Source organism: Crocodylus siamensis, chromosome 2 (assembly GCF_052110815.1).
Source record: "Crocodylus siamensis isolate JL-2025a chromosome 2, ASM5211081v1, whole genome shotgun sequence".
Lineage (NCBI taxonomy): Eukaryota > Metazoa > Chordata > Crocodylia > Crocodylidae > Crocodylus > Crocodylus siamensis.
This window is the reverse complement of record NC_143396.1, coordinates 1090498-1102637: the sequence shown is the minus strand read 5'-3', so window position 1 is coordinate 1102637 and position 12140 is coordinate 1090498.

Genomic DNA, 12140 nt, shown 5'->3' with positions numbered 1-12140 from the left:
TATTCCTGGTATAAATCCAGTTAAATCAATCACCACTCCCAACCTTTTGATTTTAATAGGTGCTAGGGATAGAGTCAATTCCCCTATTGTCTTTATGACATATTTGGATTACAATTATTCCTCCAAGACCCCAGTAATGATTGGGACTCTGCTGGACTAGCCCCTATGCAAATATGCATCAAAACAAAGACCATAATACAACTCCATCTTTAGATGGCCAAATAGCACTCACATACCTAATTTTAGCTACATAAATGGCATTTGGGGCACTTGCATGGGTTTCAGATCCTGCTCCCAAGGAAGGTGCATCACCCCACATAAGGCACAAAGATGGGGACAAGTAGCCAACATTCAGCTCAAAAACATGTTTTAGGGCTTTTATCCATGGAGAAGGTGTCCTGGCCTCACCACTCCTTACTAAGAAAAGGTCTGAATCTACATCTCCCTCTTACTAGTAAATGCCAGGACATAATCTAAACATTGTCCAAAGCCATGCATTCTGGCTTCAGAGCAACCAAATGCAACACACTTCCCAAGATGCACCTGCACAGGGTGTAGTCCCTCACATCACACACAGTGTGGGTCCCCCAATACACTGTTGGTGCCCCCTGCCAAGCCATTTCATAGGGATGCATCCCTGTAGCAGGTTCAAGGGATTTGCTTAACTCAACATAATTCTACACAGGAATCAACATAAACCACTGCTCAAAACATAGTCCATAGAGGGCAACTCACAGTCCAGAGGTCTCTTCCCAGACCCCAATAAAGGTGCTTCCAGCTACATGCTACTCCCACAGCACTTCAGTGCAGTCTTCCTTCTCTCTCTGTGTGAGTTCCTTCTCATGGTGCTGCTAGCTCTAGCCTTACAGCCTGGGTGGATCCTTGGCTCAGTTCTGCCACCACTTGCCATCTCCCTGCTTGTCTCCCTAGGAGCCTTTCGCTTTCTGTGGCCAGCTAATCATCCTCTGTAGCTGGTCCAGTCCTCCTAGGCAGCCTGCAATCACTCATGATTGCTTACAGTTGATTATTGTCCCTTGCGAGCCTGCAGATTCTTCCAGCCTCGAACGTCCAGTCTGCTGCAAGCCTTTGCCTTAATTAGGGAGAGTGGGAGTGTAGCCAGCCTGCTACACTCCCACTGCATGGGGGTATCAGAGGGAGAAGCAAGAACCTGAAGCTGGAGGAGGGAGGGGAGCTCAGGGACTCCATCTGCAGCAGCCTCGGTGTCGGGAGTGGTGCCTAGGTGCGATCCTGAGGGCTGCAGGTTAACTCCTTGTGGGCTATTTGGATAGCCCTGGCCCAAAGCACCCGGCGGCTCTCTTTGTAAAGCTTGTCCACTGTGCAAGAGACAAAGATATGTAAGACTGGAAGAAGAGCAGTGGTTTGGGCTCAATGAGGTGGTTACTGCCCTGAAAGGGAGGCTACACTGGATTCTGGCCCCTCTTATGGTGCTTCCGCCTACTGGATTTAAAGAGAGATAGAGAGAGTAGTAAGAGCCCATTGGAGTCATCCCATATCCAGGGTTTCCTGTCTATCCCAGGTGAGTTGTACAGGGGCAGCAGGATCATTCTAAAAGCTATGTAAGAGGCCTGAAATGCCACTTACCTTGTTAATTTTGGCTGCATTAGTGGTACTTGCCTGCTTAAAGGGGAGCTGGATTTGGGCCATAACCTGTACTCTAAATAGCTTGCAACTTAATTAATGATTAGTCCCTAATTTTGAAAGTGGTTTATGCCTATGTTTGCTATGTATGGTTCTTTTAAATGTTGCTAGAACTCCTACGGAGTTGTAATAGTAATAATAATAGTATTTAGCTGAATCTCCCTAATTATGAACTTGTACAAAAAGATGGCTTAAGCTCTACAAGCTCAATTTTTTAACTGTACTAATAGATGGACCCTGGGATTTAAAAACAACTTCATGTAGCTATTGAATCAGAGATTGTTTCAAAGTACAGAAAAGGATTTAGCTGCAAAACTCCCTTGCATATAACACTCCCCCCCACACACACACCAAACATAACTCAAAGTTATCAGAGATGAAATTACACATCTTAGCTGGATTTATTGTCTGTTTTTCCCCTCTCCTGCCTTTTCTGTCTGTCTTCAGATGCATATGTGTATCCTTTTTTCATGCTGTGCTGACTTTAAAACCTGGAATAAAAAGAAATCCACTGTAAAACACACTGAAAATTGCCACCATGGTCCCAAGGCTCACCCATCCATCTAGCACACTGTCAAAAGGCAGACACCATATGGAGCACATTTATTGCTCTTGGTACTTCAGCCATAGAAATCCCACTGATATCTCTAAAGAATTGTTTATAAAAATGAAAGTCCCCCTCTCCCACATCCCACCAAAAAAGAGATTTTTTTATATATATAAAAGCTGCAGATTCAGAATTCAATAGCAACAGAGTGACCACAAAGAAACAACAAAAAGGACCAGGCATCCTGCCCTAATAAACATAACTAAAGAATTGATTGGCAAGGCTGAAAGGCAGCCAGCTTATTTGGTACATGCTTGATGAGTGAAAACCAAAAATATCCTAGTTATTAATAATACTGAGTCACAGAGGGAAAGGGAGAGGCATGAGATCCTCAGCCATTAGCACAAGTTGCAGTTACCAGTAGTGGAAAAGAAGTAATTACTTAAAGAAAAAGGGGATTGAAAGAGGAGTGCTTGAAGTTTGGGGGAAAAGGCAAGAGGCTTGAAGTGGAGAACTTCACTACTTCCAATATTTTGGTACCAACACTGGACCACATCAACAGTCCCGTTAGTTGGGTGACCATCTTCTCCCTTCCATCTCCCTGACAAGACATGTCTGAGCCATGGAATTAACCAGGGGCAGACAATTATTTTGGACAGAGGACTGCTTACTGAGTTTTGGCAAGCCATGGAGGGCTGCATGACAGGCAGTCAGGGGCAGATATATATTAATTTTCTAAAATGTTTAGTGGCCCCCACAAGCTGGATAAAATGGCTTGGCAGGCCGCATCTGGCCTGTGGGCTGCATTTTGCCCACCCCTGCATTAAATCTTAGTCAAGTGTTGGACATGCTGCATACTATTTCACACTGGTCTGCAAACAGGTAAAAGCAGATTCATTTCAGACTTCCCAACTCAAATTAATTCGAAGGGCAGGTGCTAATGTCTACTATAAAGTCAGCTGGGATCCAAATCCAACTCCAAAACTGGGAAGATGGATAGCAAGATGATGGTCCAAGGGAAAGGGAATTAAGGTTGAATAGGAATTCATGTACTAGGGGAGGGAATTTAATAAGAAAAGCAATAATTAAGTATAGAAAAAAGGGGTGGGAAAGAAAGCTGGTGCAGGATCCTGATTGGGACTCAGGGGTGGGGGTCAGTTCCTATCTCGGTCACACACTTTAACCTAAATTCTATTCTGATTGCTACACCCTACCTGTCTCCTAGAGTTTTCCCATTTCCAAAGGAAAGGCAGAGCATGTCTCCCTCAGGCTGAGGAGGGCCCGAAGGGCCTGATGACTGCTTTAACAACTGGGTTTTCTTATGCAGAAGGTGGGCACGAGCACCAGCACCTCTCTTCTAGCACCTCACCAGGTGTGAGTCCTGCCCAGCTAGGTACATATCTTCATATGAGGAATTGGCATTTCAGATCCTGAGTAGACAGAGCTATGTGGTATGCAGCCGTTAAGTCCAGACCCGAAACTGCACAAAAGGGTTGGAGTTCAGATAACCTCTTGACTTTGTATTTTTTATTGACAACCTAAAAATAACTCCCTACTCAGCACCTTAGGTTTTTAAATCTTCCCTCTGTAACACCTGAGTCCCACTGACTGGACAATGAGTTTAGATCACTCAACTTGTTTTTTTTAATCATCCTCCTGGGGTCAGACAGCCACATTTTGTCTGCTAACACCTACACTGAAGGCATCTAAAAGGCTAAACTGCATCTGATCCTTGTCCTCAATTCTACCTGTGCAGTGGGTTAATTCTGTCCTATGTGACTGAGAGAGTCATTTGCTTGTTAAGAAGATGACAGCCATATAAGTGCCTGAATGGATGTTGCTATCTCTTTTTTTTAAAAAAAAGGAATATATATCACTTATACCAATAAATTAATCCCTGCACTTCCCAAGGCCTCCTGCATTCTTAATAAAGAATATTCTCTGTCCTTTCCTTCCCAGGCTCTCTAGAAACTTTTAACTCTGAACTGTTAAAAGCTCCTAACTCCAAACTATGCTTGACTCCATCAAGCCATCCCGACCCTTTCCTGTGACTGTTCTTCCCAGCCCTGACCCCAAAATAATGCATTTACCTCTTTTCTCAATGTTCCCTTATTTTACTACTGTTTTTAACAATCCAGTTGTTGTTTTTTTTTCTCTTCACTAACTGCCCTATGCATGATACGGGAAGAAACAGAAATAACAGCCTGAATGCCACAAACACACTGAGTAAGAGATTCCAAGACATTTGAAAAGTGCCATTAGGAAAAATGAGACCACTCAAGTAATTTCACTAGTACCACAAAGACACAATTTAGCTGGAAATCATCATCAGGACTCTATGCTGTGACTTTTGTGCAGTAACAATAAAACTTGCAGCTGAGTTATTTTCATTCTTTGCAAAATTAGCTTCTGTCAAGCCAGGCAGGGCACATAATTTAACACTGGGTTCTTAATGCACCAGAGGAAGATACCAGCTGCACTTGGACCAGCAAGAAGCTTTTCTGAAGGAAGTCAGTGGTGGGTAACATTTGGGCAATTACACTTAAAAAACCCCCAAACAATAATTGAGCCTTTGGTCAGGTAGGGTGTGCCCGTACATGCCAGCGTGTGTGCTTGCTAAAGCTCAAATAGCCATGGCACAAATTTGTGCCAGAGATTTGTGCCTCAGCACACGTGCCTGAATATGTACTTTGGTGTGGGGCAAATTGTGCCACTTGGGGCAAACTGACCTGGCCAGACTCCTCCCAGATCTAAAGCTAAGGGGGGGCTAGATGCTGGGGTCAGCACCTGAGCTGGCCCCAGCCATATAGAAACCTGCCCTCATGAGCAGCATAGGGCTACTTGCTCTCAGGAGCTTCCGAGGCCCATCCAGTTGGTATCTAGAGATGCTAGCCCCTTGTGCCAGCTGGACTGCTAGCAGCCCTGACCTAGAGTGGTCCGTGCACCCTCTACCCACTTCAGCAGTCTGGTAGTAGGTGCTGCTGCCTGGCTGTGACCTGCTGGGCCAGGCTGGGTCCTGCCTTCATGTGCCCCATGCACCGTCAGGTCAGGCTGGCTCCATGCAGGCAGGATGTGGCCCAGCCCGAGGCTGCAGTGCCAGGAAAACAAGTGACAGCAGGGGCCAGCCCGGTTCTGCCCGATGGTGTACAGGCCAGGGCCAATGTGCAGCCACTAATCTGAGGCAGTGTGCTGGAGCAACAGGGACACATGGCAGCTATAGAGATGCTCTAGAGCGTCTCTTTGGAGGACCCAGCCTCTATCTGCTTCACAGCACCCTCCAGGAGAGTGCCCTCTGCTGCTCTTTCTTAGGTTTTTTTTTTTATACTGGGCTTTCCTGGTATCAAAATTAGAGTCTGCACTGCAAATCTGCAGCACGGAGAACATTTTTTCATTCCCATCATGTCTCTTGCGGCATCTCAAACAGCTTTGAGACAGCACAACAGGCATGTGCTTGCTCATCTGGATACAGCTGTAGGTGGTATAATGTTCGTTTTTTCAGGGATGTCTGCCAGTGCCTTAAAAGAATAGGTCAGGAAGCAGATTGGTGCCATCGTGATTTAAGTTCTGCTGGGGGAAGGGGAAGACAAGGGTGGAGGAAACGTTGGACTGCCAAACCAAGCAACACCCACAAGTACAGCCCAGCCTAGACCGACGAGCAGAACATATACACAGGTAAGTGGCAGGAGCCAGGGTAATGCTGAAAGTAGGGGGCCAGTGCACACATCTACAGGAGGCCTCAAATGCCTCTACACAAACACTCGTAGTATGGGAAACAAGCAGGAGGAACTTACCCTCCTGCTAGCTGACATCAACACGGACATAGTGGGGATCACTGAAATGTGGCGGGACTCAACACATGACTGGGCGGTGAATGTCAAGGGCTATAGGCTGTACAGGAGGGACAGGATAGGAAGGAAAGGTGGGGGCGTGGCAGTCTATATTAAGGAGGAATACACATCATCGTCAATTAATAAAGAACCAGAGGAGGGGCACTCTGAAGTGCTTTGGGTTAGAATACAAGGCAGTCGAGGGGAAAGAGACTTAACAGTGGGGATCTTCTACAGACCTCCCAACCAGCGTAAAGAGCTCGACCAGGAATTCTTAAGTCAGCTCACGGAGGTAGTGAAGTCAAAGTCTGTGGTCGTCATGGGGGACCTGAACTTTCCGGACATCGGCTGGGAAGAGCAGTAAGCCAGGTCTGACTGCTCACGTAAGTTCCTAGCCAGAATGCATGACCTCCATCTAACCCAGGAGGTGCACAGCCCCACCAGGGGAGACACCTTATTGGGCCTGGCCACAGGAGACAACCTGGTGAGGGGGCTGCGGGTGCTCGACCACCTGGGCGACAGTGATCATCTCCTGCTGGAATTCACCATCCAGCACAAGCTGGCAAAGGCCTATAGCAAGGCAGCAACCCTAGATTTCAGGAGGGCAGACTTCCATGAGATAAGAAGAATTGCTGGGGAAGCACTGAGGTCCCAGAGGGGAGGGGAGCCAGGTGTCCAAGGAGTGTGGTCACTCCTGAAGGAGACTATCCTCCAAGCCCAAAGGAAGGTAATCCCAACATGGATCAAAGGGAGCAGGAAGGCTCAAAAGCCCCCATGGCTCACCAAAAGCATCTGGGAATGTCTGCTAGCTAAAAGAGAGGTGTACACCCAATGGAAGGGAGGGGCCATCACCAAGGAGAACTATACTGCAGTTGCTCGGGGATGTAGGGGGGCAGTCAGGAAGGCCAAGGCAGAGATGGAACTAGGACTAGCTTCCCGGATCAAGGACAGCAAGAAGTCCTTTTTTAAATACATAGGGAGCAAAAAGAACATTCCGGGTAAATGAGGGGCCCCTGCAGGACACATTAGGAAATTTGGTCATCACGCCAGACGACAAAGCCAACATATTTAACGATTTATTTGCCTCCATTGTCCTGAGCAGGGACCAGAACAGTCACCCCTCATCCCTAGGTCCCCCTTCGACCCCAGGGGAGGCGCACCTAGGCCAAGGGTTAGTGAAGAATGAGTTAGGGAACTTCTGGAAGGACTGGATGTATTCAAATCAGCTGGTCCAGACGATCTCCACCCCAGAGTGCTGAGGGAATCAGCTGAGGTCATTGAGGGACCCCTGGCACGGCTGTATGAGCACATGCGGTGCTCTGGTGTGGTGCCAGAAGACTGGAAGAGGGCCAACGTGGTTCCCATCTTCAAAAAGGGGAGGAAGGACGACCCGGAAAACTATAGGCCAGTTAGTCTTACCTCGATCCTGGGCAAGCTTTTTGAGAGAATTATCCTGGCACATATCCACAAGGGGCCAGCAGAGGAGATTATGCTTAGGGGCAGCCAACACAGGTTCATTAGAGGCAGGTCCTGTCAGACCAACCTGGTGGCCTTCTATGACCAGATCACCAAATCCTTAGATGCAGGGGTAGCAGTGGACATAGACTTCCTGGACTTTTGGAAGGCCTTCAATACTGTCTCTCACCCCATTCTCATTAAGAAACTGGGGGATTGTGGTGTCGACACACATACAGTTAATTGGGTCATCAACTGGCTGGAGGGCCGCACCCAGAGAGTGGTGGTGGATGGGTCATTTGCAACCTGGAGGGACGTGGGAAGGGGGGTCCCCCAGGGCTTGGTCCTCAGGCCCGCACTGTTCAACATCTTCATCACTGACTTGGATGAAGGGGTAAAAAGCACCCTGTTCAAATTTGCTGATGACACAAATATGTGGGGGGATGTGAGCACGTTAGAAGGGAGGAATAGGCTGCAATCAGACCTAGACAGGTTACAAGGGTGGGCGGATGAGAATAGGATGGGATTCAACACCAACAAGTACGAAGTGATGCACCTGGGGTGGTACAACCAGCTCCATACCTACAGGTTGAGGAACTCCCTTCTTGTCAGTACAGAGGCAAAAAAGGATTTTGGAGTCATCATTGATACCAAGATGAACATGGGCCGGCAGTGTGGGGAGGCAGTCAGGAAGGCCAACCACACCTTGTCATGCATCCACAGATGCATCTCAAGCAGGTCCAAGGAGGTGATCCTCCCCCTCTATGCAGCAGTGGTCAGGCTGCAGCTGGAGTACTGGGTCCAGCTCTGGGTGCCGCACCTCAAGAGGGATGTGGACAACATGGAGAGGGTCCAGAGGAGGCCATTCGCATGATCAGGGGACAGCAGGGCAGGCCCTACAAGGAGAGGCTCAGGGACCTGAACCTGTTCAGCCTCCACAAGAGAAGGCTGAGGTGGGGTCTAGTGGCCTGTTACAAACTATTTAGAGGAGAATAGCAGGCACTGGGGGAGTCCCTGTTCCTCCGAGCACCGCCAGGAGTGACCAGGAATAACAGTCACAAGCTGGCAGAGGGGAGATTCAGACTAGACATTAGGAGGCGTGACTTCATGGTCAGGGTGGCTAGGATCTGGAACCAACTTCCAAGAGAAGTGGTGCAGGCTCCTACCCTGGGGGGCTTTAAGAGGAGGCTGGATGAACATCTTGCTGGGGTCATTTGACCCCAGTACTCTTTCCCGCCATGGCAGGGGGTCGGAGTAGATGATCTACTCAGGTCCCTTCTGACCCTAGAAACTATGAAACTATGGATAAAATGTGTGCCACTAACAAAACAAGCAGGGAAAATTATCTTGTATAAGACAAAACATTTCAACATTTCACCATCAATTTTCTTAACAATAAAACTGGCAAGAACAAAATAGCAGCCCTGGCAGATTAGACCCTGAACTCTAATGAGTTCTTCAGAGGGTTCTGGTTCAGTAGTTATGATTACTCTCTTTCTGACTGCAGAATTTGTGCTTGCACAATGGTCCGACTTCAGCAGAAGAAATGGTGAGTCCCGCACAGTCTCTTCTATAACCTGTGGAGTTAGAGCTACCACAGGAGGTGGTAAATGTGGATTGAATGTCACATATGTATTTGGATATGTTTACACATATATACATATATGTGTATATGTGTGTTTGTGTGCATGGTAGAGTTAGAGAGCTGTTGTAGCTATGAAGCTATGTTGGTCCAGGAGTTATGCAAGAGGCAAGGATTTCTTTGGTTGTTATCTTTTATTGAACAAAATGGATAGTTGGAATAGAGTTAGACAAACTTTCAAATGCAAGATATGATATGATATGCATCATATGATCTAATGAAGACCTGTAAAATATACACCAAATTGTGTGTGTGTGCGTGTGTGTCTATGTGCACCTGCATCTGTGTATCCATATATCTGAGGGCAGGACTTGGCACTGAATAACAGCACCTTGGAAGATTAAGGTAATTGTTTATCTATCTGCAATCATGTGTGTTTTTATATGTATACATGGAGGCAAGGATTTTTTAGGGTTACATTTTTTATTGGACCAACTACAGTCTTGCATTTGAAAGTTTGTCTAACTCTATCCTAACTATGCAGTTGGTCCAATAAGGGATATCACCCTAAGAAATCCTTGTCTCTGTGTATATATACACACAAACACACATGGCTGTTGATGGATATTTGCCAAGTCCTGTTCTCAAATATATGGATACACAGGTACAGACGCACACACAATTATGGATATATTTTACAGGTCTGGAAACACCAGCACATTTTTACAGGTCTCTCCATCAGGACAATAAAAACAGCATAAGTCACAATGCTGAGAAAAAGAGCATTGTCCCTTATTAATACTTAAATATATATAGTTTTTTTAAAAAAAACCGTGTTCTCTGCTGGAATCATACAATTGTTAGAAGAGAGTTGGCACAAAGAACAAAAATAATGGCATGCTAATGCACACCTTGTGCTTTGACACTTTTGGCCTTATATGTAACACTGCATTTGGGATGAATGAATTTACCACCATTCATGCCTCACAGGCTTTTCTTGGTTACTTCTTTTTGCTGCAATTCACTGAACCCTTAGTTATGCCCAGTGCTAAGAAAATGCAAGGAACTTAAGTAACTACTTTTTAAGAACCATTATCATTGTTCTTCATTTCAAAGACATTTCATATGCTATGCATCATTTCATTAGAATTATATGGTTTTTTTTATTTTATTACTCAAAGTACTCATTGTAACTTAGAAACAGCTGCAAGAGGGGCAGTCTTTCCAACAGAAACCAGTTAGTGAAGACTGTGTTAGAAGATGAACACAGTCTGCCTGGCCTTGCATAATACTATACTCCAAAGAGGATACTATTCAGTAAGAAGCTGGGACACCTCAGGTGACGTGCATTCTGTAAACACCTACATTTCCACTACTAAGGACCCATAAATGTCAGCCACGGGGCTCGCAGAGAAATGGTTACATGCTGACAGAGCTGAATTGCTTGGAGTCTGACTCCTTCTTAAATGTCTGTGGGCTTCACAAACTAGGTATTCTTCTACAATCCACCCATGCTTCTTTCAGCGTATTGTCATAATAGGCATACTTTGGATGCATCCACACTAGCATGGGAGTTTGGTTCCCTGGGGACAACTAGCAGTGGCACACTTTAGTGCTAGTTGTACCCAAGAAATGACTGTGCCATGTGCCCTCTGGTATGTGGCAGATAACCTGGGGTGAGGTAGGGAAGGCCTGCCCCTAGCAGCCTTACCTGGGGGCCTCCTGGGGCTGCAACAGCAGTGATCCTGCCACTCAGAGCCTGGCTGGCAGCTGGAATGTGTCTCTGGCTGGCCAGGCTCCAGTTTTGAGCAGTATGCACTGTCCCCATGTGCATTGCCCCCCCCCCCCCCCTTTTTGGGTTTTTTTTTTACTTCTGAATTTCCCGGGGTCAAAAAACCTCCCACATTGCTCCCTTGCAGTGCAGAGAACAGCTGAATGCGTGGCATGTGGCATTGCAGACTCATCTGGATGCAGCCTTTGAGTGCAACCAACCCCACTACAAAACATCATGGGAGGTAGAAAAGGTATTTATCCAGTGATTATAGGACTGCCCTAATCTGAGAGAGAACTGGGTTCAAATCCCTTTTCTACCTGAAATGAAACAGGGGTTTGAACTCAGATTTCTCACCTCCCTGGAAAATGCTGAAACTTCTTGGATGAGTGGTCCCAGGAATCTCCTCAGTTTCTGCTGTGAAAACTGCATTATTCTGCATGAATATATTTGTTGGACTACGACACAGGAGGGAGAAAAACAATGGATTAAACCTATAGCCCAGGTTAAGGAACAAGTGTGTTAGAGAGGACTTCAGGTCCCCTCAGAGGTGGGGTTAAGCCTACTCTTCCTCATCCAAAGTGAGTCCCTAACAACTATGGGAAGAAGGTTGCTTCTCATTGCTGTACCTTGGGGGAATAAGTCAGCTTTAATAACTAACTCCAGAGGAAGGTTAATTACAATAGAGAGAGACACCTGAATTTGTGAAAAGGGTAAAACTTAAGCATTTCCTACAGGCTAGTTTAGGCAGGTCTGTGATAAGGTTGTTGGCTTTCGTGAACTGCATCCTTAAGCACTTACTTAACCCCATGTCTTCTATACACAGCCTGGTCACTTAACATGGGGATAAGGACTCCATTTGATAATGAGGCACCTAAAGGTGAAGCATTATAATATAATGTCTAAAGCCCTTGGTGAATCTACTCTAAAGCTCTTTATTCCAAAAATAAATAAAAAAGTAGAGGAAAGAAAGCCATCCTCAGGAAGATAAGTAGCATTAATCCTAGTTGGGAGACAAGGTTCTTTGAGTAAATGTGATATCTTTTATTAGGCCAATTGGACAGCACATAAGATACAATGAACTCTCCTCAGGCCTGAAGAAAGGTGTTTGTACCTGAAAGCTTGCAAAGAACATTTTTTTCCCAACTATTTAGGTGGTCTAATAAAAGAGATCACATTTCCCCAAAGAATCTTGTCTGCCTATGTCCTTAGACCAACACAGCCAACAGCCCTATTAACTCTGGTTAACATATAGGGAACTGAGGAACTGAGAAGTGAAAAGTTATATATTCAGCAAGC